A 26,523-nucleotide genomic window follows, 5' to 3' on the forward strand; every position below is an offset into this window, starting at 1 on the left:
CTACAGCAACGGGAGGAAGGATCAAGAAAATTCTGATGCTCACGGGCCAGCTAGTGTGGCCTCCCCAGTGTCAAAGCCACAAGAAAGGCCCTGTTTCAAACAAGCTAGAAGGACAGGACCAACACTTCAAAGGTTGTCCACTGACCTCCACATGCACACCATGGCACGCATGCTCATGCCCATGTACACATACCATACACATATACATGCACACACCAAAAAGAAAATCAAAAGAAAGATGCCTGAAAGGATTTCTAAGGCCTAGAGATTCCATGGCTATGGTGTACTGAAGGAGAAGGTAAGGCCACAAGTGAGCCTGAGATTAAAATTAAGAGTTAAGAGTTGGCACTCAGAGACTCTGTTGCTGAAGATACCAAATTCTTGGGCCAACACTGAGGAATCAAGCCGGAGCTAATCTGGAAGCCTCCTCCATATTGACTAGCTGTCAGGATGTTAGAAAGAGCTATGTAGCCTGTTGAGAAAAATCAACAACTGTCTTCGCCCGCAGTGGACCCTGAAAGCTTTATGGCTGGACAGCCAGACCTAATGTGCCAACTGGTGCAATGGTGCCATGTCAGTTACAAGGGAAACCAACTGCTCTCTAATTGAATTTGAGGCTCACTTCATGGAAAGGATCCATGCCTGGTACTGAAAACCTAATCAAAAGCCCATGCCTGGGAGGTCATAAGCCCTAGAGGGGAAACTACTGCTATTGTTGGCCACATGGATATATTATGCCCACCGAACTGCCCTCTAAATACTTATTTTTATGCCCATGTATCAATGCTCTCACTATTAGTTATAGAAACTTCTCTTTTCAGAAGACAGTGACTACTGGGGAGACCCAAAAGTCATCAAAATGCTAAAATGAAGACACAGTGAAGTGTTCAGCACTGAGACAATCTCTTTCGCACCCTTCAAGGCTAAGAGACCACTGCAGAGGAGGTGATGGGGAAAAAAAAATATAAAAGCCAAAGGAAGCGGGGGATGTTTGGAGATTCTGTCTGCCAGACACAGTGGCCATGGCATTCATGACCTCCCAGTGGCTGGTTTGACCTGCACAATAGGAGGGGGATGATGACACCAAAAGCGAAGAGAAACCAGTTGGAAAGAAGGGATTCAATGGAGAAGGATGGAGATGGAGAAAAGGGAGCGTGGTGGGAGGGGACCGTGATCGTGGCCTACATGTATGGAGTTTGTCAATAAAAAGTCAAAATAGGCTGGAAAGATGGCTTAGTAGTTTAGACGCTTGCCTGCGAAGCCCAAGGACTGAGGTTTGATTCCCCAGGATCCACATAAGCCAGATGCACAAGATAGCACATGTGTCTGGAGTTCGTTTGCAGTGGCTAGGGGCCCTGGAGCACCTGTTCACTCTGTCTCAAATAAATAAATAAAATATTTTGCTTAAGTACGTGAAAATGAGAGTCAGCACTTAGGAGACGTTCTCAGGGGAGCTTACAAAGTGCCTGTGGGGTTGTAGACCTGGAGTGTGGGAGCAAGGCAGCAACAGAACAATCTTCTTCCCAGCAGTTGTCTCTTGGTGACACTCCTGTGACCAGGTTGTCCCACTGTGGCAATAGAAGCAGTCAAGAGGAAAATTGTTTGTTTATTTACTGGGCTGGGCCATGATCATGAGCCACAGTAGAGTGGTGGTACTTACCGTGCTTTCGGAAGAAGGGCTCCTTTAGGTATTCAGGACAGGTTTGTAAAAGGCAGGTAACATACAAATGTGTGGTCTGTTATTTCAGGACCCCTGAAGACTACGCTCCATAGGACTTCCTTACGTTCTGTCTAACTGAAGTGAGAATTTGACACCCAAAAGAGTTCCTCTAAATCCCTTTTGCTGAAAAAAAAAAAAAAGCTATGACTCCATGAGCTAGGTTCTAGAGCTACAAAAAGAAGTACAAAACGATTCAACAACCTCTGAAAATTCGCCTTTAGTAGAGACAAGGTTGTAGTTCACCGCCTGACCACATAGGGGCAGCACACACAAACACACCTTTCCTTAAACAGGTCTAGATTGGCCTGGCTGTTAGAACCCACTGCCAAGCCTCTTGCAGACCCTCAACAACTCAATCAGGTATCTAACCCCCACTCCACACAACCTCTTTTTATGCACTCATTCCCATGTGCATGAAAGTGTCCGGAAGGCCACCAGTTCCACTCACTCCCTGATGCCTTCTAACAGCGAAGAGTCACTTATCCCCTCAGCCTCCTGTTCCTTCCCAGCTTGCTACCTGCAGCTAACCCATCTCCATGTGCCCACCAAGCCCTGGCCACGGCTGATTCCCACATAAACATCAGCATCACCTCCAAGCTGGCAAGTGTGTGCGTTGCCATCTTGGGATGTGGTGGGGATGGTTGGCCCTGGCTTCGAATTTAGACTATCAGTAGATAGAGAACAGTATCCAACTAAAAACTACATTCTGGTAGTCTTTAAGAAACACCGACTTTCTGGCTTCGTTCATTAGACCAAGTTTGCACCGATGTTTCAGGAAACTTCACCACCACCCTGTAAAGTGAGTGCCGGAGCAAGAGCCAAGTGCTATCCTTCCCGGCGTTCCGGGACAGCTGGTCCACCCCTTTCAAGGGTGGGCTGGGTGAAGAAGGGTAATAGAAAATGTGGAGTTCCCCCCCCCCCCCCCCCCCCCCCCCCCCCGCCAGTGGTACTGTCAGAGATCACATTGTGCCTAGACATCGCATAAAGACCTCAGAGGAAGGGGCCCTGGAGGGGACCTTTGAAGTTGAGGCTGACAATGAGTGCCAGGCAGCTCTGCGACGTTCTGCCGAGTTCAGTTTACAAACGTGCACTTGCGAGAAAAGTCTGAAATCTTTCTAGGGCTAGGGAAGGAGCGCTGCAAAGTGTCCTCAACGTCCACTGCTGGTCGAAATAAAGAGGCAATGAGATATAGGAGGGAGGCCTTAGGAAAAGGCTATGTGTTTCCCCTGACTGTTCACGAGGGGACCTGTGAGCCCCCTCCCAGTCTGGGAAACCTGGGGCTTTTAGTATTTAGGATCTGGGCTTGCCAATGCCACTCTCCCCCCCCCCCACCCCGTAGGTATTCATCTGATTTCCTGTGGGAAGGGGGGATCTTCAGGACGTGAAGAGACTGGGACACAGCTGCAAGACACAGGTAAGGTGTCCCTTGTGAAACCCCCTTTGACAAGCGTGGCCTCTACAACGCTGCAGTTGGAGGAGGAGGGGAGGGGGCGGGGCGGGGCCGTAGAAGTTGGGAGTCAACTGCTCCCTCACAAGAGTCACGTGACACCAGAGGACTTCCACCACCCCCTCCCCCCGTCCGATTTGGGGTCCCGCGGGTGACCATGAAGGTCCCCCAGGTCAGCCGGCAGCTCGGGGGAATTGCAGGGCAGCGTCTATTTCAGAGTTTATGGTAAGAGGCGCGGAGCCCGCACTCACCGACTGCACACCCCACCCTTTAAGGAAGTGGGGAGGAGAGCCGCCGGGGTGTGGTTAACGACTCGGAGGAGGAGAGGGAAAACAACCTGTCAGCCCTCTTACTCAGCCCGGAGCCCTCTCGAGTCCTACCTGGGCCACAGCCCCGCGCGCACCTGGCCGAGCCCGGAGTCGTCCGCAGGAGCCCGCGCCCGGCTCGCGGTGAGTCCCCCCGCGGCTCAGCGCCGGGGGCAGGTAGAGGGGGCGGGGGCTGGGGGGGTGCAGTAGTTGCTGCGGCATTTCGCGGGGAGCCTGGAGCCTGGAGCCTGGCTTAGAGTTCCTGGAAAGGGGTCCACAGACTCAGAAAGTCAGAGCAGCCAAGCCGGGCTGCCTCCGAGCTGCTAGCCTTGAGCTGGGGATTGGGGGGTGGCGGAGGGGGGTGGGGGGTGGGGGCGCGAAGGGATCTATTTTGGGAGCTCTTTGGAGCCTCAGCTTTTGTCCTCTGAGCTTATTCAGATAGAGGAGGCTGGGGCCACAGGGTGAAGAAGAAGACACAGGAAGGAAGGCTAGCTGCCGCTAAGGTTAGATTAGGGAGCCCCAAGCCCAACTGAGGGCTTCACAGTCCAACTTCAACTCAAACTCCTGCCTCAGACCCCAGCCCCGAGCTCCCTTCTCCCCATGCCTCTCAGTACCCCTTGGGGCCATATTTTCACCCTCACAGCACCCCGTTTTCCATCACCAACTCCACTCCTGGTCCACTGGGACATTTTTTTTCCTTCTGAATCCTAGCCTTGATTAGACCCAAGTTGCAAGGTGGGGACCATAGGCTGACTGGGGCATGTAAATACGCGATCGCACTGACTTTCTGAAGCTCTGCTCCCCACGCCCCACAAGGGTTAAGTGCCGGGCTGCAGCTCTCGCTGCCAGCCTGTGCGTGGGCAAAACTTTGGGTGGGTGAACACGAGCATATGGGTGATGTTCCGAAGCCCACCAAACCCGGCCACCTGCCCTCATCCTCAGCCAGCATCTCCCCCAACGCCCTCAAAACTGGGAGCAAGATCCCAAACCGGCTTGGTTGAAGGATCCTGGAGGGGACCTAGAGGTGCTTTTAGTCTAGAGAACTTGAGAGCGAGAGGGAGGCAGGAGCTTTCAGCAGACCAGTAGCCAGACTGGAGCCCCCGGAGGCACGGGGCAGGTATCGGGCAGCCCCTCCACGCCCAAGGCTCCTGGGAAAGGGCTGGCTCCCCAAGCTTTTGCCCTTCCCAAGTGCTGGGGGTGGGTGTGAGAAGGACACTGAGATGAAAATGTGACTCATGACCTGAGGTTGCGAGAGAGAGACAGAGAGAGGGAGAAGGAGGAAGGAACTAGTGACATTCAGACCTAGTGACATTCAGACGTCCTCACTTTCGGGGACCACTGATATTCATTCATTCACTTACTGGCTTCCTACATGCGTCCAGGTGCTATTTCCCCATGTGGGGAAAACTAGGTGAGGTTGACTTGGCTCGAGGGGAGAGCTGGGCGGAGGATGTCGTGGGAAGAGGCCCAGTTCAACCAATCCGGTGAGAGAGTGTGGGCAGAGCAGGTCAGGGACGGCCCAGAAGGCTTTCTGGCAGAAGTGACTCTTAAGTGAAAACCCAAGGATCGATAGGAGTTGGCCAGCCAAGTACAAATACCCAAGGCTAAGAGCAGGCGGGAGGCTGCAGACAGCGGCGGCGGCATGATGCATCCGGAAGTGGCGAGGCTGCCGAGAGCCTAGAGTGCAGAGGCGAGGTGAGCAAATGGGGACCAACCTCGCCCCGAGGCCCAGGGAAGGCGTGCTCAGGCTGCCATGGTAACTCCTCTCCGAGCAAAGCTGGAGACCAGAAATTTCCTAGCGTGCCTCCACTCTTGGATGGAAAGTGCCAGATTTAGCAAATAAAAACACAGGACGCAGATTTGAATTCCAAATGAGCATATCTGAATATTTTGTTCTCGGTGTTAAGTGTGTCTCATGCTGTATTTGGGACATACTTACACGCAGGCATTACTCACTGCTTATCTGAAGTTTAAATTTAGCTAGGTGCCCAGGGTCTATCTGGGAAGCCGAGGCGGGTGCTCTGCTGAGAAGTCAAGGTTGGGGACCAACTTGGATGCTCTGAGGACAGACCCTCAGGACATGCTCATCTTGTGATCAATCCTTTTGGGATTCCAGTTGGAGGCACCTTCCATGGTTGGCCATGCTGTTGATGTTGAGAGAGGATAAAAAAAAATCAGTTCCTTAGGCAGGTTATTGGTCTACGCTGCTAGGGAGGATGGTACCATGGAACAAGATTGGGTTTCAGAGTCAATGGTCCTGGATTCAAATCTACGCAAACTAGGTGGCTTCTCAGATTCTGTTTGTCTAGGTTGCTGGGAGGATCTGTGATAATGTATGTAAATTGCGCGCAAGTACTTCGCAGAGTGGACCATAGTAATTTTTATAACACCTTCACAGAGGGTGACCCCCCCAAAAAAAATCCCACATCTACAAAGTGCTCTGGCTGATTGTTTCCGTTTGCATTTACAGAGCAGGCAGAGGTCGCAGGGGAAAGATGTGATGGGGTTGAGAAATGCTTCTAGTTGAGACATGTTAGTTCCTGGGCAGGGAGGGAGAAGGATCGGTTGATTTTCTCAAGGTTTCCTACCTTTCTGGTAGGTTCCGCGCTGTTTTCCTGGAAGAAGGCAGGTGGGTAGGCAGTGGCTTAAAGCGTAATGAACCCATGGGAAGTATGAATGGACTAAAGGACATTCCACATTACATACCTAGCACAGTACCTGGCATGTACTAATTTGCCACAAAAGCAGGCTTTTCTTATTCTTAGTACTATAACGAGTTCTTTATTAGGAAACTGGAGCTGGGGACAGAAGAAGAAAGAATGCCTTGTGGAACATGTTTTGACTTTAATGAGAAGATTCCTACAGGCAAATTAAGGACCTCTTAAAAAGAGTGTTAGGCCCAGTGTGGTGGCGCACGCCTTTCATCCCAGCACTCGGGAGGCAGAGGTAGGAAGATCACCGAGAGTTGGAGGACACCCTGAGACTAGAGTGATTTCCAGGTCAGCCTGGGCTAGAGTGAGACCCTACCTTGAAAAACCAAAAAAAAAAAAAAAAAAAAGAAAGAAAAAAGAGAGACTTGGAGGGTGGTGAGAAGAATTTGTGATGAGAAAGAGGAAATGGAAAGTGTGTTTCCCTTGTGGGACTTGCTGGCTTATAAATGCTATTTATTTCCTTTAAGTGGTAAATCTCCATGTCTCCTGGCTTAGTGATGAGTATTTTTGTCCCCAGTCGCTTAGGGTGTTATTTGAGATAAAGGTATTCCATTGATGCAACACAGAAATGAAAGCCATGTGTATTTGAATGCCCGATACTGTGGGGAGTCCGGCAGAAAAGGCGACTGTGTCTGTGTGCTTATTACACTTACTCTCAGGTTTCCAAGGGGAACAGCACTCCACATACAGTGAGCAAGGATCCAGAGTGCAGACCACATAGAGCTGTTAGAAGGCGAGTGGTACTCTGTGATTCTAGTCACGACGGATGTAATTCACCCCAGACCCCACCAGGTCCAACCTAGAGAAGACGTTCATGGGACAAGCTCTGTGGTCAACATTTCCACATCACTATTCTTCAAGAATACAGTCTCCTACCTGTGTCAGTGTTACCTATTCCTGTGGTGAGTCACTGTGTCCTGTGGTTCAGAGCTCCTGGGGGGAATCTCTAGCTCTGGCATTTAGATCTGTGTGGAAATGACAGTCGTCCCAGCTATCTGAACACTGTTGGATAAGCAAAACTGCTAGAGAGGGTAGAGCAGAGGATGGAGGGTCCCAGAGTGGACCTTGCTTGGTGGGTTTCTTGGTCTCTGATTTTCTCTGTGCCCAGGAACCCCCTATCTCAAGATGCCTCACCTCCTAAGTGAATGGAAATCACAAGTAGTTACCCACGGGGTGATGGGAACAGAGTTGTACCACCAAGATGGGCCTGGAGCTGAGCGCAGTGAAGAATGGTTGCACTGGCTTGAAGATCAAGTGCTTCTTGCAGATTTCAGGCCAGTCCCAAGAAGAGGAAGTAAGAGCTGAGCCTTGGTGACAGAAACATGTCTCTTCTGCCTAAGCAGTTGGAAAGCCAAGAGTCCAGGCAGAGAGAGAGAGAGAGAGAGCGCGCGAGCATACCTGGGCTTCAATCCCAGCCTGGGGGGCCTCACTGTGACCTTGGGCAGGCCATTTAACTGTTGCTTCGCCATCTGTAACAAGACAGTGGTAGGAGCACTTTTGAGTGTGGGATGGCATGGTTTATACTGAAGGAACGGGCAGCCTAGTGACCAACGACAGATAGTGCTCCGATTACCCAGCAGTGATCATAGCCAGCACCCCAAACAGGATGAGAGGAGCCCCCTTGCTCTGTCAGGGTCACCCCACTAGTCCCATCTCATTAGTAGTCTGGTGGAGGAGGCAGGCATCCAGGGCACTGGGGCAATGGGCACGTGCCAACAAGTAGGGGCTATCGTTTCAATATTTTAGCATCCCAGGTGGGCATATGTGTTAGCTTAATAACCTCCACGGTACATCAGACACTCATACAGGCGCACAGTCAGTACTCCGGAAGTGTTCGCTCTCCCATATCTTGACACGTTGTTGTGGGAGAAATGCTCTGGGCTCTGGGTGAGTTTAAAACCTACAAGCCAGTGGCTCTCACAAGTCTTGAGTCCTTGTTCACACTGAGCAAAGAATTGAGAAATGCAGGCACAAGAGACAAGGATAAATTATGAAAGGCTTATTAGGAGAGAGTAACAGGGCTGAGGGATGGCTTAGCGGTTAAGGCACTTGCCTGCAAAGCCAAAGGACCCAGGTTGGATTCCCCAGGACCCACGTAAGCCAGAGGTACAAGATGGTGCATGCTTCTGGAATTTGTTTGCAGGGGTTGAAGGCCCTGGTGCACCCATTCTCTCTCTCAAATAAATTAAGTTAATGTTAAAAAATTAAAAAAAGAGAGATTAAGAATAGAAGAGAGGGCTGGAGAGATGGCTTAGTAGTTAAGCACTTGCCTGTGAAGCCTAAGGACCCTGGTTCGAGGCTCGATTCCCCAGGACCCACATTAGCCAGATGCACAGGGGGCACATGCATCTGGAGTTCGTTTGCAGTGGCTGGTAGCCCTGGTGCGCCCATTCTCTCTCTCTCTTTCTCTCCCCCTCTTTCTCCCTCTGTGTGTTGCTCTGAAATAAATAAACAAAAAAAAAAATTAAAAAAGAATAGGAGAGAAGCAAAGCTCCCAAGGAAAGGGAACTGGGGAAAAAAAATCTTGCATAGAGGCTTGGCTCAGGCCCAATGTATATAAATTAGGCGTCACATTAGGGTGAGTCCCTAAATACATATATACATGAATACATATACATTGCTCAGTCCAAATTCATATGAAGGATCTTGATTGCTTGTTGGGCCCAGGAAGATGGCTGCCCATGGGTGCTTATCCAGGGACAAATCAGGAAGCTGGTACTGCTTATCACCATCTTGAATGAGACTGGACTTATAGACTCACAAGGGCTTGGTGGCATTCATGTTTCTGTGGGCCCGTGTCTCTAGCTGACTACCTTTGATAAGAAAGCTACCTTAAGCAGGGTGTGTTGGTGCACGCCTTTAATCCCAGTACTTGGGAGGCAAAGGTAGGAGGATTGCTATGCATTCGAGGCCACCCTGAGACTACATAGTGAATTCCAGGACAGTCTGGCCTAGAGTGACATCCTACCTTGAAAAACCAACCAAACAAACAAACAAAACCCAAAACAAAACAAAAAAGCTACCTTATTCCTAATCAGTAGCATTACTGCGCTGGCCTTTTTATTTATTTATTTTAATGTGGAAATGAGAGTGAGAGAGAGAGAGAGAGGATTGGCACGCCAGGGCCTTCAGCCGCTGCAGTGGCACTCCAGATGCGTGCGCCCCCTTGTGTGCACTTGAGACCTTGCATGCTTGCATCACCTTGTGCATCTGGCTTATGTGGGACCTGCAGGGTTGAACATGAGTCCTTAGGCTTCACAGGCAAGCTCCCTAACTGCTAGACAATCTCTCCAGCCCTTTTTGTTGTTTTGTTGTAAGACAGGATCAAGCTATCTAGCCCAGGTTGCTTCAAGCTCCCAATTCTTGTCTTTCTGCCTTCTGAGTGCTGGGATTACAAGTGTGCACCAACGTGCCCAGGAATTTATTTCCTTCCTTCCTTCTTTCCTTTCTTCCTTCCTTCCTTCCTTCCTTCCTTTCTCTCTTTTCTTTCTTTCTTTCTTTCTTTCTTTCTTTCTTTCTTTCTTTCTTTCTTTCTTTCTCCTTTTCTGAGTGTTAGGGATAGAATGGTCTTATGAATTGATAAGCAAACACTCAACCACTAAGCTTCTTTTTATTTTATTTTTTTCTGTTTTATTTTCTTATTTACTATTTTGTGTGTGTTTGTGTACAAGTGTGTGCGTGCTCGTGAAGTCTAGAGGACAACCTCAGGAGTGGGCCCTTAGGTCAAGTCCACGTTAAAAAAGTATTTTATTTATTTGAGAGAGAGAGAGAGACAGATAGAGAATGGGTGTGCCAGGGCCTCTAGCCACTTCAAACAAACTCCAGACACACGTGCTAGCCCATGCATCTGGCTTACATAGGTACTAGGGAATGGAACCTGGGTCCTTTGGCTTCACAGGCACTTGCCTTAACGGCTAAGCTATCTCTTCAGCCGAGCTCCACATTTTTTGAGGCAGAGTCTCTTAATGGCCTGGAGCAGGTCAAGTAGGATCACCACAGGAGCTCTCTTATCTCTGCCTTCCCAGTGCTGGAGTTCCTTCACACTCTACCAGGCCCAGTTTTTATTTACATGGGTTCTGAGACTCGAACTCAGGTCCTCATGCTCATATGGCAAGCTATTTCCCTAGCCACTTTTTTCTTCCTGGTTTTATTCCCAGGGTCATTGGCCACCTTCTGATAGGCAAAGGTCTTCCCCCAGGTCCTGCCTCAAAGACAGGCAAGAGGCGATAAAAACAGTACTCACTTCAGCTACTCCAGTCCTCACCCAGGGTGCTTCACACCGAGCCAGGCCGAATTAGCTCTTTAGCCAGGAAAGACATTTAACTCCTAACGCCCATCAGGCCCTGGAGCCCTAATCATTTAACGTGTTCTGAGAGCGGACAGGAAGGAGAACGTGCTGGCCCCTCTGTCTGGGCCTTCTCATGCTGAGTGCGAAGCTCTGAGCTGTGTGAGGGGGTGGTGGTGGTGGTGGTGGTGGGAAGGTACGACTTTTGAGTCACTCTGCTGTTTCCCAAGGTATAATTATTACTCACAGTGACAGTTTGATTAAGAGAACAGGCTCCAGGCTGCACATTGTGGTGTGCTTCTACCAAGATACAAGGGGCAGATTGATTCGGTAAGGAGTTTTGTTTTTGAGACTCTAGCAGGCTTGGGTGGCTGCACAGGAGGGTTCTGGGTCTTGCCCAGATTTCCTCTTTACCTGGTGTTAAGAGGACTGGGGTTCCGCCACACCACTAGACAATGCGATTAGAACTAAACTGAACTCTGTCAGCCAGTACCCAGGAAGGACAAGCCTCTTGTGACATCTTGGCCACAGTTAACTCTTTCTCCCTCTCTAGTGTCTCTCTCTCTCCCTTTTGATGATCTGAAAAATCCACCCCCACAAAATTTGGGCTGATCACTCACAAAAGACAGGGGGCCACACAGCTGGTCCAGACCATGGGGTGAAGGTTTTACCGCCCATCTTGTGAACCAGTCGACCTCTAAGGTGGCCTACTTCTCCTTCCAGCACTGGGGGCAGCACCCTTCTTCATGCCTTCCTTTTGGCTGAGGGTCTCCTGACTCTCCCCAGGTGTGGTAGTCCCTCTTATAGCCACGTGGTTGGCTCTTCCAAAGTTCCCTTTTCACTAGTAGGAGAGGGGCCCTGACAGTGGTCCTGGTAACTTGAAGCAGGCACGTCTTGTCCTGTTGTCTAGAGTGACTACTCTGTCCCTCTCTACTTCCTCCAGGACCCTAGATATCCGCCGTTCTCCCTCAAGCAGGTAGTGCTGGAATCTTTTAGCCTCAGCCTCTCCCCAGCTTCATCTCCCATCTCGGGTTCCTAAGTTCTAGGCTGTGCACCGTATCCGGCTCAGGCCCCCATTAAGGCTCCAATGTTGGGCGCTGACCTAGAGCCATCAGGTGAGGCAGATGTAAGGGGCTCCTCTGAAAACCCCAGTTCATAAGCTGCGAGCTCAGGGCACTGGCATTGCCACCAGGGCAGCTTCAGCCTGAGTAGAAAGAGGTCCTTGGAGTCGCTGTGACTCTGAGAAATTTCCAGATTCTTTTCTCGGTTGAAAAATGAAGCAGTGGTTCCCCTTCTCTGACGGGAGTCCTTGAGAGAAGTATCTGTCACATGCCCCATAGAACATGACGAGAACTGCCTCCGGGAAGATGAACAGTTTGGGGCTAGAAAGATCTAAGTCTCAGTTACTTAGTGACTGTTACTTGATTTTCAGTCAGGGCACGGTCCTAGTCACAGTGCTAACTCATTCTGAATGGTTTTTTTGGAATGTTCTTCCTCACCCCCCAGCGCGCTCAGGATCCATGTGCTCTTTACCTCCTCCCTCATCTGAAGGACTCTGTCCTCAGCAAATTTGTAGTCTGCGCAAGAGAGGTGACATAAGACATGTGACGAGGATCTGCAGTGTCATAAGAGGCACAAAGTGCCTTGCAGTTGGAGGGCAGAGAGGGTCCTTCTGGAAGAGGCCACTTGGACAAGCTCTGAAGGGACAAAGGGGATTCCCCTGTGGGAACTGGGGATGATTGTGGTATAGATAAGAACAGAGAGGTGGGCGGAAAGACAGAAAGGTTTCAGTGACTCATTTTGGATGGAGCCAAGCGTGCCAAAGATGAGGTTGGAAGGTGCGATAAGACCTGGTCATGCCAGCTGAATGAAGACTGTGGGCATCGGTGGCACTGCCGTGACACCTGGAGACTTTACTGGGAAGGCAGCGCAGGGGGTGTTGACGATGTGGACGTGGGTGAAGGGGCTGCGGTGTGGGGGTACTAGGCAGACTGAAGAGACGGGCTTGGGCTTGCACGGGGAAGAGACTTTGCAACAGTCCAGGCTTTAGGAGCTGGAGTAAATTATGTGATTCAGGGTGATTTGGGGTCCTGCAGAGTATCCACACATCAAATGGATGGTCTGCTTTCTTGAGCTGCAATTGGTTCTTTGGTGAATTTGAAGGCAGGATGTTGCAGTCAGGTTCACATTGCTGGTAGAAATCACTCAACCAAGAGCAGCTTGTGGGGGAAAAAAAAAAGAGGTTTATTTTGGCTTACAGGCTTGAGGGAGAAGCTCCACAATAGCAGGGAAAATGACAACATGAGCAGAGGGTGGACATCCGCCCCTGGCCAATATGAGGTGGACCATAGCAACAGGAGAGTGTGCCAAACACTGGCATGGGGAAACTGTCTATAACACCTGTAAGCCCGCCCCCAACAATACACTGCCTCCAGGAGGCGTTAATTTCCAATTGATATCAGCTGGGGAGACCTGCATTCAGAATATATAAGTTTATGGGAGATACCTGAATCAAATCCCCCATACTGGAGGACTTATGTGAACACCAGATTGAATAGTTATTCGATTAGTTTACTATTGTCCCTCTCTCTCTCTCTCTCTCTCTCTCTCTTCTTGATTCCTATACTCATATGCATGTCCCTTTCTATGGGCCTTGCCTTAATTCTTTTTTTTTTTTTTTTGAATGTGTATGTTGGGCTCTCATGGGTGTATGGGTGCATATGGAGGCCAGAGGACAACCCTACCACACTCAGTATTTATGTGTGTACTGAGGATCCAACTCAAGCCCTTATGCTTATGAATCAAGCATTTCACCCACTGAGCTATCTCCCCAGTTCCAGGACTCCCCTTGTGAGGTCCGTGTCAACTGCCCGTCTGTGTAGAAGTCCCCATGGTCTACACGGTGGGTGTCGAGTCAAGATCACGTAGCACGAGGACCTAGAGCTCAGGCTCCACCTGCGTGTTTCTAGGGGTTGCCTGAGTATGACCCCCTGGCTTCTGCCTCCCCCTCTTGATTCAGCCCCCCACTTGCAAGAGCCTGTAGACATCCCCACTGGAGGGGCTCATGTTAAATCTAGACATGGAACTCCTTCTTGCTGTCCCCACACTCTTTCCTCCTAGCACTCCTAAGTCCATGCTGCTGCTGTTTTCCGACCCCCCACACACACTTAGGTGGGTCACCCTGGTCCCTTCCTCCTCCCCCCTTGCCCTCACCGTTCCCTGTTCATATCTCACCCATCACAGAATCACACAGATTCTTTCTTCGTGCCTCTCATTGTTGCCTTTTTTTTTTTTTTTTTAATGGTTCAGGCCTCATCATCTAATGTGACTAAATAATGTTTAAGGCTTCTCCTCTTCCCATCTCCTAGGAAGCTCCCAGCGCTGCTAGGCAAATCCAAATCCCTCAACTCTATGATGCAGGGCTATTAATCCAACCTTAACCTACCCTTCTAACCCAGTGCCCATCTTTCCCAGACAGAACCCTTTCCTTCCTGCTAACTGGCTCTGCCCTCAGGACCTACCAGCCTCCGTTTGCCTTCTGTGTTTTCCTGGGAACACCAGCGCCTTCGGGCACCCCCAATCCCAACCCTACCCTCTCCACCTTTGAGCTCATGTCCTCACTTTTTCCTTTAGGTCCACACAGCGGCCTCAGATTTCTCACCTGCGGAATTTTATCAGCTCAACCTGAGGGTCGGTTCCTTTAAGGCAGGGAGGTGCTTTTCCTCACGTTCTCCTTCCCGGTATACTCCCAAATTCCAAGGCCAGGAGGCTTCATTTCTCAGGGCAAGAGAAATGTGATAATTCCTTCCTTGCACACTCGTGACTGGCTCAATTGCGCCAGACACAGACCTGCTCTTCCTCATTCCGGGCACTGGGCATCATCACAACAGCGGGTTATGACACAACATCATCCCTCGGGGCCAGGATGCCATCCGTCAAGGAGAGATTTCCTGTAGCCCAGAGAGGAGTCATGGATCCAGCCAGGGAGCCCCGGAATCCCTTTACAAATCCGCTCTTGAGTCCTAATCTGCGAAACTGGGCCTTGCCTTTTGCATCGTCCCTTTGCTCTGAGCCCGTCAGGGCCAGGCTGACTGCTGGGAGGAAGGAAGGCAGGGCCAGGTGGACCATGAGCAGCCTCAGTGGGATGGGGGAGAGGGCCTTGGGCACACAGGGGCGAGATCTGAACGGTAAGGACTGCACGGAGCAGCAGGGATCACCAGGCACAGCCACCCGGACTTCGCCCGAGCAGTGAGCAGCTGCTGTGCTCCCTGGACTCTGACCTCCTGTACAGAGAGGCCTCCCTGTCAGTCTTTAGTGGGGACTTGTTGGGTGTGCTGACATTGCTGGGGGCTCATAAGCATAGTTGGGGTATGTGTGCTTTGTTGGGGGCTTATATTACGTATAGTTGGGTATGTGTGCTTTGTTGGGGGTTTATATTACGCATAGTTGGGTATGTGTGCTTTGTTGGGGGTTTATATTACGCATAGTTGGGTATGTGTGCTTTGTTGGGGGCTTATATTACGCATAGTTGGGTAAGTGTGCGTTGGTGGCAGCTCACAGGCATTGCTGGGCGAATATACAATGTTGGGTGCATATTCGATGTTTGCATAAATTCCCTGAAAGAAGATGCATTATTTTCACCTCTGAGCTCATCATGTAGTCACAGGAAGAAAGTTCATAGCTTTCACCTGACACTTCATAGAACCCCAACCGCTAAAGATTAAGAAGGACTCTTACCACACATTGTCGGCTGGCAGTGCTGCTTGTGAACACAGCCTCCAGCATGAGCGTCCCTTTAACTCAGAATAACTAGGTGGGAAACTCCAGAGGGACAGACCGACACTGTGCTGAGAGTCACTGTCACTGGCTGAGAGTATAGCCTGGTGCTAATGCAGGTTGGCATCTGTGCTGGAATATCTTCACTATCCCACTAAGGTGGGCCTTTTAAAGAGTCAATTTGGGGCTGGAGAGATGGCCTAGTGGTTAAGGCACTTGCCTGGAAAGCCTAAGACCCAGGTTCCATTCTCCAGGTCCCATATAAGTCAGATGCACATGGTGGCACAGGTGTCTAGAGTTCATTTGCAGTGGCTAGAGGCCCTGGCGTGCCCATTCTCTCTCTTTCTCTCCCTCTCTCTGCCTCTAATAAAGAAATAAAAACAAATCTTTTAAAAATGTTTTAAAGAGTCAATTTGAATATGTAAAATTTGAGAGTAATATTTAATATATTATTTTAGCAACATTCATTTTAAATTAGTATGTTGTCTTAAAAACACTGTTTTCCCCAACTCTTTCTACTATGGCACATTTGAATAGTCCAACCTTCCTTGACATTGGCATCCATCTGTCTGTCTAACACTAGGACCTTCCTTCATTGGCTCTCTGTTCTATAGACAGTCTAAGGAGGGTGCCTACTCCTTATTCATTTAGAATGTGTCCATTTTTTCAGTAATAGCCCTTTTGGACATATAATTCATATTCCATAAGATGCACCCTTTAAAAATGCAATTCAAGGGCTGGAGGGATGGCTCAACAGTTAAGGTACTTGCCAGTAAAGCCTAAGGACCTGAGTTCAATTCTTCAGCATTCACATAAAGCCAGATACACAAGGTGGTACATGTGTCTGGAGTTCATTTTCAGTGGCTAGAGGCCCTGGTGCACCTATTCTCTTTTTCCCTCTCTCTATCTACCTCTTTCTCTCTCTTTCACAGATAAATAAATTTTTAAAAAATGCAATTCAGTGGTGGGTTTAAAAATATTTTTATTTATTTCACAGAGAGAGAGAGAGAGTAAAGTAGAGAAAGGGAGAAATTGGGTGCACCAGGGCCTCTTGCTACTGCAAACAAAGTCCAAACCCATGCACCACCTAGTGCATCTGACTTTACATGGGTGATGGGGACTTGAACCCAGGCCAGCAGGCTTTGCAGGCAAGCGCTTTAACTGCTGAGCCATCTCCCCAGCTCCTCAGTGGTGTTTTATGCCACATTCATGTAGTTGTACAACCATTGCTACTATTGCTTGTTGAACTCTAAAGAGAAAGCTCATACCATTAGCAGCCACTTATTTCATTTCTTCCAGACCATATCAACACTGCTATGGATTCCCTTTTTATGAGTATAACTTCTCTGGATATCCCATGTAGATGCTTTTGTGAATGACTTCTGTCACACTACTTTGAAAGTTCATGCAGGTTGCAATATCTACTCTTACTCCTTTAAAAAAATATTTTATTTATTTATTAGAGAGGGAGAGAGAGAGAATAGGTGCACCTAACCACTGCAAATGAACTCCAAATACATGCATCACATTGTGCATCTGACTTACATGGGTACTGGGGAATTAAACCTGGGTCCTTAGGCTTCCCAGGCAAGTGCCTTAACCGCTAAGCCATCTCTCCAGCCCTCTTAGAACATTTTATTGATGAATAATATCCCACTGTATGGATACGGCACATTTATTTATCCATTCATTAGTTGATGGAAATTTGTGTTAGTTTATGCTTCGTAGGCATTGTAAACAATGCTGCTATGAACATTCATCTGCAAGTTTTTATGAAGACATATGTGTTCACATCTCTAAGTTATGTTTCAAAATAGGATGGAAGGATCATGGTAACTCCATGTTGAAGATTTTGAGTAACTACCAAATTATTTCACATAGCCTTTGTAGGAGTTTTACATTTTTACTGGCTGAGTATGATGGTTTCAATTTCTCTTTGCTCTTGTTAACACTTGTTATTGTCTGTGAATTTGATTTTAACCATCTTAGTAAGTATGACAGTAGCCTATGGTGGTGATGTTAGACAGCTTCATGATGCTGGGGTGAACATCCAAACCAGACACAGTTTATGGGAGGAAGGGGTTTATTTCCAGATTACAGATCTGGGGGGAGGGAGTTCCATCTATGGTTGAAGAAGCTGCTTCCATTCATAAATCCAGGGAGAGAGAGAGAAGAAGAAAAAAGGAGAGAGGGAGAAAGAGGGAGGGAGGGAGGGGACCATCACCAGCCAGCAAACACCAAAAGCAACAAACACAAACCGGCAGCAGCAGGACCCCAGTGCATTGGGCTGAAATTCAGATCTGCCCCTAGTGACACCTTAGGGTTAGACTCCAGGATCCACTCCCCAGTGACATCTCCTCCAGCTTGGTGGCTGGAGATCCAAGGTACAAGCTTAATAAAACACCCAAATGCTTGAGGGAGACATACACTCAAATGACCACAGGTGTTGACTTGCATTTCTTTGATAACTAATAATACTGAGCATTTGTATCATGTACTTGACATATGAATGTCTTCTGTGAACAAACATCTATTCAAATCCTTTAAAAGTATTTATCAAAGTCCACAACATACCCACTTAATTCATTGTTTGTTTGTTTTTTTTAATGACTTCCTAAAGGGTTCTCTGTAACATTCAACACCTGGTTGAATGAGGCTGTACCTTCCACAAAAGTTATTGAACCTATGTCATAGTGTTCTGTCTGCTTAAAAAAAAAAAAAAAACAGTTCTATCAGATGACTTTTACAAGCATCCCAAACAAACAAAAAGTTGATTTTTGCTTGACATAAGTTAATTTGGAGAGCAGCCCATACCATGAGAGCGCTGTAAGAGCTTGGCTATTAAGTTCCTCTTTTCTGCTTATTCGAGGAAGAATTAAGCAGCTCTGATACTTTAAGATGGATGGATGGATGGAGAGATGAAAGGGTAGGTGGATGGATGGATGGATGGATGGAAAGGATGGGGTAACTAGGTGGAAGGGAGGATGGGTGAACTAATGAACGAGTGAATGGATTCACAAGAGCAGAAATGCAAGCCAGGGAAGCAGCCAATCGCGCGGCCGTATTAGCCTTTCCAGCTTTGCTCAGCTTCCTCCACTTGCCACACAGAAGAGCGGCATGGGTTTTACATTTCATGGAGCCGTGGAAAAAGGAGCTTACAAAACAAATTTGCGATGACAGGCTGGAAACAAGAAGCTTCATCTTCTGTTGCTTAGAATGCTTTAAAATGGGAGAATCTGCTTGCTCCTGCACGTGGTTGAGAAACTAAGAGGCTCCTGGTGTCCCTCCACATCCTATGTCACTGGATCAGGACCTTTAGGGATGAGAACAGAAGGGTCCTGTTGTGTTTGACTCTGTTCAGACCACCCGCCCGTGCCTTTCCCGCTAGTGAAGGACTTCAGAGTCATTGCTATGCTAAAGGCCTTCTCCCTTCTCTGGTCTCTTGCTGGAACGGTCTGGTCATGCCCAAGGCCACGCTCACCGTGATTCACCAGCCATTTCTACAGACAGAAAACATGTGTGAGTTAGTGAATGGAACTGTGCAGTGTGGCACAAGGAAAGAGGAAGAATATCAGACAAGAGAAGAAAGGAAGCTGTGGCCAGACATTGAAGAAGTGACAGACACCAGCCAAAGCTGCAAGATGACTTTTTTTTTTGGGTTGGAGGGATGGTTTGGCAGTTAAGGCATTTGCCTGCAAAGCCAAAGGACCCTGGTTTGATTCCCCAGGACCCTCATTAACCAGATGCACAAGGGGGCGCATGCGTCTGGAGTTTGTTTGTAGTGGCTGGAGGCCCTGTTGTGCCCATTCTCTCTCTCTCTCCCTCTTTCTCTGTCAAATAAAAAATAATATATTTTTAAAAGATGTCTTTTATTTTATTTTATTTTTTATTTATCTGACAGAAAAGAGCAAGAGGGAAGACAGAAAGAGAGAGAGAGACTCTATGGGCATGTCAGGGCCTCTTGCCACTTTGCCACTGCAAATGAACTCCAGACACATTCACCACTTTTTTTTTTTTTTTTTTTTTTTTTTTAGTTTTGAGGTAGGGTCTCACTCTGGTCCAGGCTGACCTGGAATTAACTATGTAGTCTCAGGGTGGCCTTGAACTCACGGTGATCCTCCTACCTCTGCCTCCTGAGTGCTGGCATTGAAGGTGTGCACCACCACGCCTGGCTCACATTCACCACTTTGTACATCTGGCTTTACATGGGTACTGGGTAGTTGAACCCTGGCTGGCAGGCTTTGCAGGCAAGCGCTTTTAACCACTAAGCCATCTCCCCAGCCCTAACAATAACGTTCAAAGGCTCAAAAAAAAAAAAAAAGGCTCAGACACTGGGGAGGGAGGAAATGATGGATGTTATTGTTCTTCAGAGAAATGTTCATGGTATCCACTAGACGGTCAATTTCCTGTGAGATTTATTCTGTGGTAGGAGTTGGGGTGGTGGTGTGGTTGGAATCAGGGGCTGAGGAGCAAGGTTTATTAAGGCGCTACATGGACAGGACTTTTTTTTTTTTTTTTGGATAGGGTTTTATGTAGCTCTGGCTGGCCTTGAACTCAGTATGCAGCTGAGGATGACTTTGAACTTCTGATCCTTCTGCCTCCACCTCCCACGTGCTGGGATTATACACACGGGTATGTGTGATCAAACCCTGGGCTTTGTGCATGCCAGCCAAGTCCTGTACCAACGCAGCTGCACCGTCAACCCCAACGCCTTCCTTTTCTGATGGTGGTCACTGGGTTTGGAATTACGAGTTCAGGTCTGTGTCAATTAGAGGACCTTCCAGATCCTTTCGGTAGATTTTTCAGTTCACTTCTAGATAATATCCCAGTGGGCCCCAATGGTAGTGACGCACCTGTCTTGAGTGCATCTCAGCCTGTCCCGGGGTGGTACTGCCCTTGGGTTTCACGGTAGTCAGGTTTGCATTGTGGGTAGAAATCACCCAACCAAGAGCAGCTTCTGGGGAAAAGAGGTTTATTTTGGCTTACAGGTTCTAGGGGGAAGCTCCATGATGGTAGGGGAAATGATGGCATGAGCAGAGGGTGGACATCACCCCCTGGTCAACATAATGTGGACAACAGCAACAGGAGAGTGTGCCAAACACTGGCATGGGGAAGCTGGTTATAACACCCATAAGCTCGCTGCCAACAATACACTGCCTCCAGGAGGCGTTGGTTCTCAAATCTCCACCAGCTGGGAACCTTGCATTCCAAACACCTGAGTTTACGGGGGACACCTGACTCAAACCACCACAGGTTTGAAGAGCTGCCAGGAAAGAGCCCTTATTCCTCCCTGAACCCGTGCTTCCTTTCTTTTTGCTGTTTTCATTCCTTTTACCTTAATTGAACGTAGTATAGGGTCAAGTTTAAAATAGATGTGGTACTTGATATGTAGAGGGAATTCACATGCCAGTGATCTTTCATCTTGTTTTTTTTTTGTCCCTTTTATTATATCATAATATAATGTACTAATTAAAACAATATCTTATTACAATGTAATACTAATAATATATTAATTATGCATGTTAATAATCAAATGTTCCTTAAAGCCTATAAGTTCTTTGCAGTCCTGTTCTTTTCTTTCTTTGTTTCTTTGTTTCTTTGTTTCTTTCTTCCTTTTTTTTTTTTTTTTGTCTTTTTGAGGTAGGATCTCACTGTAGCCCAGGCTGACCTGGAATTCACTATGTAGTCTCAGAATGGCCTCGAACTCTCGGCGATCCTCCTACCTCTGCCTCCTGAGTGCTGCGATTAAAGGCATGCGCCACCACCCCTGGCCTTTCTTTTCTTTTAAAAAACCTTTTCATGCTTTCTTTCTTGAAAATGTGAGCTGGAATCTTTGATAGTGTGACTCCAAGGCACAGATCTCCATCACAGTCTACGGTATCTGTGGGTTCCTAATCCCCAACCCAAACAATATTTCATGTACAGCTTTTGTTTTCTTATCTTTAGCCCTTCAACAATGCAGAGTAATGACTAGTTACATAGCACTTGCCTTGTGTTGGGCATATAGCAATCTACTCATGATATAAACCATTTAGAGGATGCATACAGTTTTATAGATGGGACATGGACATCCAAAGGTTTGTTATCTGTGTGGGTCTTAGAACTGGTCCCATGGAGATATTGAGGGACGACTGCCTTTCTATGAGAGAGGGGATGACTGTATTTACTGTGGGCCAGGTGAACAGGAAGCTACCATTAAGATGAGCTGGCAATGTAAACAGTCACACGAATACCAGATAAGCTGCCCAAGAGGAGCATGAGCGCCCACAGGCTTGAAGGCCAGAGCGTCCCCATGTCACCGAGGGCATGCTAAAAAGCGCTGGCTTTTCAGGAGTGGATAGGATCTAGCCAGCAGAGAGAGAGTGGCGGGTGGAGAAGACCCTGAAGACTGGCTGGTCTGGATCTAGCAGAATCCTGGTGGAAACAATGCTGACGGGATGCAGACAGTAGCTTGGCACTGGCCGTTGTTCTTAAGCCGTGGGAAGCTATGGGGACATATAGGACAGGGTGCACACCTATAGGTGGTCTGAAGTAAGAAATAGAGCCAGAGCTTCGTTTTGGAGAGGATTCTGGCCCCGGGCCAGAGAGCTGTACTGCCGAGCACCGAGAAGCTCCGGCTGGGAGATTTGCAGACAGACATTCTGAGATGTGGTCAAAGGTTGTAGGCTAGGCCAGACCAGTGCTCAGCAGGGCACTTTGTTAGTCGCCCTAGGGACATGTTTCTCGGCGCCTGCTACCCCCTTGGGTGTCATGTCATAGCTCCCCACACGGTTGGCCACATGGCTGTCTCAGGAAGAACGTACCGCTGCTTTCTTCCCTTTTATCAGTGAACGCTGTTGGGGGGGGGGGCGGGTGAGAGTACATAAGCTTGGCCAGGTGAGCAAGAGCTAACCTGCCCCCAGTGGGAGATGAGGGTGAGACAGAGCTTATTTTGCAGGAACCCACAAAGAGCACACCTACCTGGAAAGCAGGGGTGGCCAAGTATGTGGTTTTGCCCACAGCTGGAACAGACGAGTGCATAGGAATGCCAGAGCTTGTAGGGCACCCAAGGCAAGAAGGTCCTGGTGCAGGAAGGTGGACTGGGTCGTGACAGAGGCTCCTATCTCTCCTTCCCTCAGCAGCCCCGCCCCCTCCCGGAGTGCTTGGCTGTTCCAACCTATGATGCCTGGCAAACATTTTCTTGAGATCAAATTATTTTCCACAAGTACATGCCTTGGTAAATGGAGCGGTGGAAAGGCAAAGGCCTTGTTTTGTTCCCTTTGTCTCCCAGTTCCAAACCAGCAAATGTCAGGACTCACAGCTCATATTCAGGAAGCCTTTGCTCAGATCTGGGGAGGTGCTAGGGGAAAAAAAAATCTATAAGGAAAGTGAAGATTGGAGATGGTCTTCAGTGGTCATGGCAATGAGAGGCATCTGAGGGACTCAGATTAAATCAAGATACAGGGCTGGAGAGATGGTTTAGCGGTTAAGGCGCTTGCCTGCAAAAACAAAGGACCCAGGTTTGATTTCCCAGGACCCACCTAAGCCAGATGCACAAGATGGTGCATACATCTGGAATTTGTTTGCAGTGACTGGAGGCCCCGGTATGACCATTTTCTGTCTCTTTCTCCTTTATCTCAAATAAATAAATAAAAATTAAAACAAGATACAAAAAACCTCATGGGCTATGAAAAGAGACCAAGTCAAAGAATCTCTTACCCTAGGACATGGTCACCGCTATGGAGGAGCTAGGAGAAGCTTCTGATGGCAGTAGTGGTCACCTCATGGACCATGTAGTTTCCTGAGCTCCTCCAGCATAGCATAGCATGGAGCCATGCGACTCAAGGTCTCACAGTGGCCTGGAGGCTTCTTGAGTCCTTGGCTCCAGCTCTCCAGTTTGTACCGCAGTCTTTCTGGGATGGGTTCCTGAGCACTGCACTTCTGATGGGTGGATCAAGGACCACACTTAGAGAACCACTGAGGTGAGGGTGGGAGGGGGCTGCAGAACCACCCCTCAAGTCAAGTGTCACCTCTGCTCTTTAGGGGTTTGTGCTAGAACCCCTCACCCCAGGAGCCATGGCTTTGCTCGGCTTGTTCTTAGTGCTCTGAAGATGGTTCTATGAACCCCACCTGAAGTCAACGTCATGTGACCATAGGCTCTGCCATCTGGCCACACCTTCCATGTGCCCATGACACACCAGTCCACTGGGATTGTTGCAGTTGCCTTTGACTTGGTCTTTCATATTATCTCTGCCAGGACCACCTCTCCTGGGTCTGCTGATCCCTACCTCTTACCTGGATATGTTTACCTCTGTACCCCATTTGTCCTGCAGGCTGTTGGGGCTTCCCTGCTGCCTCCGCATAGCCTTCATTATATGGATGGCTTTCTTATGTTTTATATGTAAGACCCGAGAAGGGTCTTGGTCCCTGGATTCCTCCTCGGTGGGTCACATGGAGGTTGTCACAAGTGTCTGCTGTAACCATAGGGAGGGGCTAGAAACATCAGAACAAAACAAACCAAGACCCGGGAGCTGGGAAGATGGCTCAGTGACCAAAGGGACTTCCTTGCCAACCCTGCCGGTCCTGGTTCAATTCCCCAAGCTCCCCACAAAAACCAGACACAAAAATATCTTGTGTCTGATGGAAGTGGCAAGAAGCCCTGGTGAACATCCACCTGACCACGCCTCCCGCAACACACATGTAAATAAACAAATAACAATAAAGTATTAAAAAGTAAGCCAAGACGTATCTGTGTTGGCCCCCCGGAGCCCCCATCTGGAGATGTATCGGCAAAGGCCTGGGTGATGGAGAAGAGAAGGTGGCTGCTGGGCCCATCGGGAGGCAACCTGGCAGGGTGCCACAGCCAGTGGGCTCTTCAGCCTTGGAAATAATTTGATAACTAATCTCACCCAAGGAACTCCCATCCCAGAGTTGTATTAGAAACGTTTTCCTCGGGCAATAAATAAATAAATAATGCTGCCTTTGGCATCCAAGTAAACCTCAGAATATCACCTTATGATTGATCCTTATTCCTGTACTTCTTCCAGATTTTTCGTTCCAGAACTCCGTCAACACAGAGCCAAGCCCTCACTCTCCCCTGTAGCAAGCATTCGTATAGCCTCCAGGAGTAGTTCTTCTTCTCTCCCAGCTCCTCTGTCTTGAAGTCTTGCCTTTGTCCTCAGTTGTTTCTAACGAAGGCTCATGGCGTCCAATCACCAGTGGGCTCTATACAAATTCCAGAAGTTCTGGAGGGTTCTAGATACTTTTCTGGGAAGTACTGTCCTTTCCACCTGCACAATGACAGTGTCACCCTGGAGGGGACACACAGCTGAGGAATGTACCGTAAGCAGAACTCAGCTAAGCTTCTTACACAGGTCTTGGTAGCTGCTCTTCAACATTTCTTTCTTTTTTAATATTTTATTTATTTATGACAGAGAGAGAGAGAGAGAGAGAGAGAAAGAGAGAGAGAGGGGGAGAGAGAGAGAGGGAGAGGGAGAAAGGGCTCGCCAGGGCCTACATCCATTGCAAATGAATTCCCGATACATGTGCCCCTTGTGCATCTGGCTAATGTGGGTCCTGGGGAATCGAACCTTGGTCCTTTGGCTTTGCAGGCAAACATCTTAACCATTAAGCAATCCCTCCAGCCCCTCTTCAACCTTTCTTAATTCATTCACCATCATCATGCCTCCTGACTTCTGGAAAATGCCCTAGGGTTAGAGGGAAAAAAAAAAACAAACAAACCCAGGCTCAGTTCCTCACACTATCTCTTACTTTTCAAGACAATGACATGGATGCCCATTCTTTAATTTGTGCACCCTTTTCCTCTTTCCAGAACAAGGCTGGAATGGATATATTTTTTTTAAATTTTTATTTATTTATTTGAGAGCGACAGACACAGAGAGAAAGACAGATAGAGGGAGAGAGAGAGAATGGGCGCGCCAGGGCTTCCAGCCTCTGCAAACGAACTCCAGACGCGTGCGCCCCCTTGTGCATCTGGCTAACGTGGGACCTGGGGAACCGAGCCTCGAACCGGGGTCCTTAGGCTTCACAGGCAAGCGCTTAACCGCTAAGCCATCTCTCCAGCCCATGGAATGGATATTTTTGCTTTTTTAAAGATGGGTCATTGAAACCCCAGTGGAGGAAAGGGGCATAGGTCAAAGGGTAAAGACCAGAGAGGTTGCACTCAAGGTGGAACCCTTCTACTTCCCAGCCATATCCCCCAACCTCAGTCTTCCTCCATCCCAATGCTACCAGTTCCACTGTCTTCCTCCTTACAAGGTCATTGCAAAGATTAAAGCAGATGAGATACTTAGGGTTGTAAAGCACTCCGCATTGGTGTATTGCAAGCATTTTTTCCATTTAGCTCTTCTGCGTATCATTGGCAATCTTACTAGAAGACAGACGGTGTCACCAAGAGGCCAGCTGGGCCTCACCCGGCCTGGTCTCTCTGATCGCGCTTGGCACAAACTCCAGCCCCACAGCCCAGGGTCTCACCAGGATCTCTTCCAGCTCTAGACTCACTTCCTGTGAGTCTCGCCATCTCTGCACTGTCACGTCTTGCTTGACCATATCAAGTAAATTCGGTCCGTTCACCAGTGACCTTCCAAAGTCACACAGACCACGTGGAACGCAGGATTTTGTAGGTTGTGTGGAAACATGGAGGGGGAGAAGAAGGGTAGCTCTGAACACGTGGCATTCATTCACTCCTACTTGCTTCCCCCTCCCTGGCTGCTTTTCCTTCCTTTCACAGAGCAGTGAGCAATGGCGGGTGCTCCTGAAGTCATTTCACGGGCAAATTTGTGTCCTCCTGGGAAGAGTTTGGTTGCCAACTCTTCATCTTCAACTCATAGCAGATCCTTAGGGCAGACTAGGCATAGCATGCGCTGAAGCAACTGTGGGGGTCTGTCCAGCCAGGGGGCGTGGCTTAGTGAAGTGGGCATTTGCAGATTGCAGACTTGACATTCTGACAATGGGGCTGGGGAACTTACTTCTCTATCATGACTAGCCGATTTCCTTGTCAACTGAAGACGTGGGCAAGAGCAGATTCCATGACATACGGGTGATTCCAGGCCTGGATGACAAACGAAACCTGCGGCAGGCTTGATATATTCACGAGAAGGCAAGTCAGGGAAGAACGTACATGCATGCCACAGACAGATGCCCCAGAGGAGCCCAGGTTACAAAGAGATTGAGCCCGCTGGAGACAATGTGGTCTCCCAGGTGGCATTCAAGTCTCATCCCTTGCTCAGAGAAGCTGTTTCTTTTACCCACTTGTTCTTCATTGCCTCTTGCTTCTTCTT

The 26,523-nt window shown here is 48.6% G+C and overlaps 1 protein-coding gene across 3 annotated transcripts in view; it reads left to right on the top strand.

The window, feature by feature from the left end:
• Window positions 1-3,270: 3,270 nt before the first annotated feature.
• The window catches only part of Ptk2b (protein tyrosine kinase 2 beta), a 151,426-nt gene continuing 128,173 nt past the window's right edge, over window positions 3,271-26,523 (top strand). Inside the window, exon 1 of one of the 3 annotated variants that reach the window (XM_045130790.1) lies at window positions 3,271-3,392. The gene's annotated coding sequence lies outside the window, so the exon portion shown is untranslated. Of the gene's footprint in view, window positions 3,617-5,031; window positions 5,168-26,523 lie in introns of those variants that run through there. The other 2 variants (XM_045130787.1, XM_045130788.1) reach the window with 2 other exon arrangements.

Source organism: Jaculus jaculus, chromosome 12 (assembly GCF_020740685.1).
Source record: "Jaculus jaculus isolate mJacJac1 chromosome 12, mJacJac1.mat.Y.cur, whole genome shotgun sequence".
NCBI lineage: Eukaryota > Metazoa > Chordata > Mammalia > Rodentia > Dipodidae > Jaculus > Jaculus jaculus.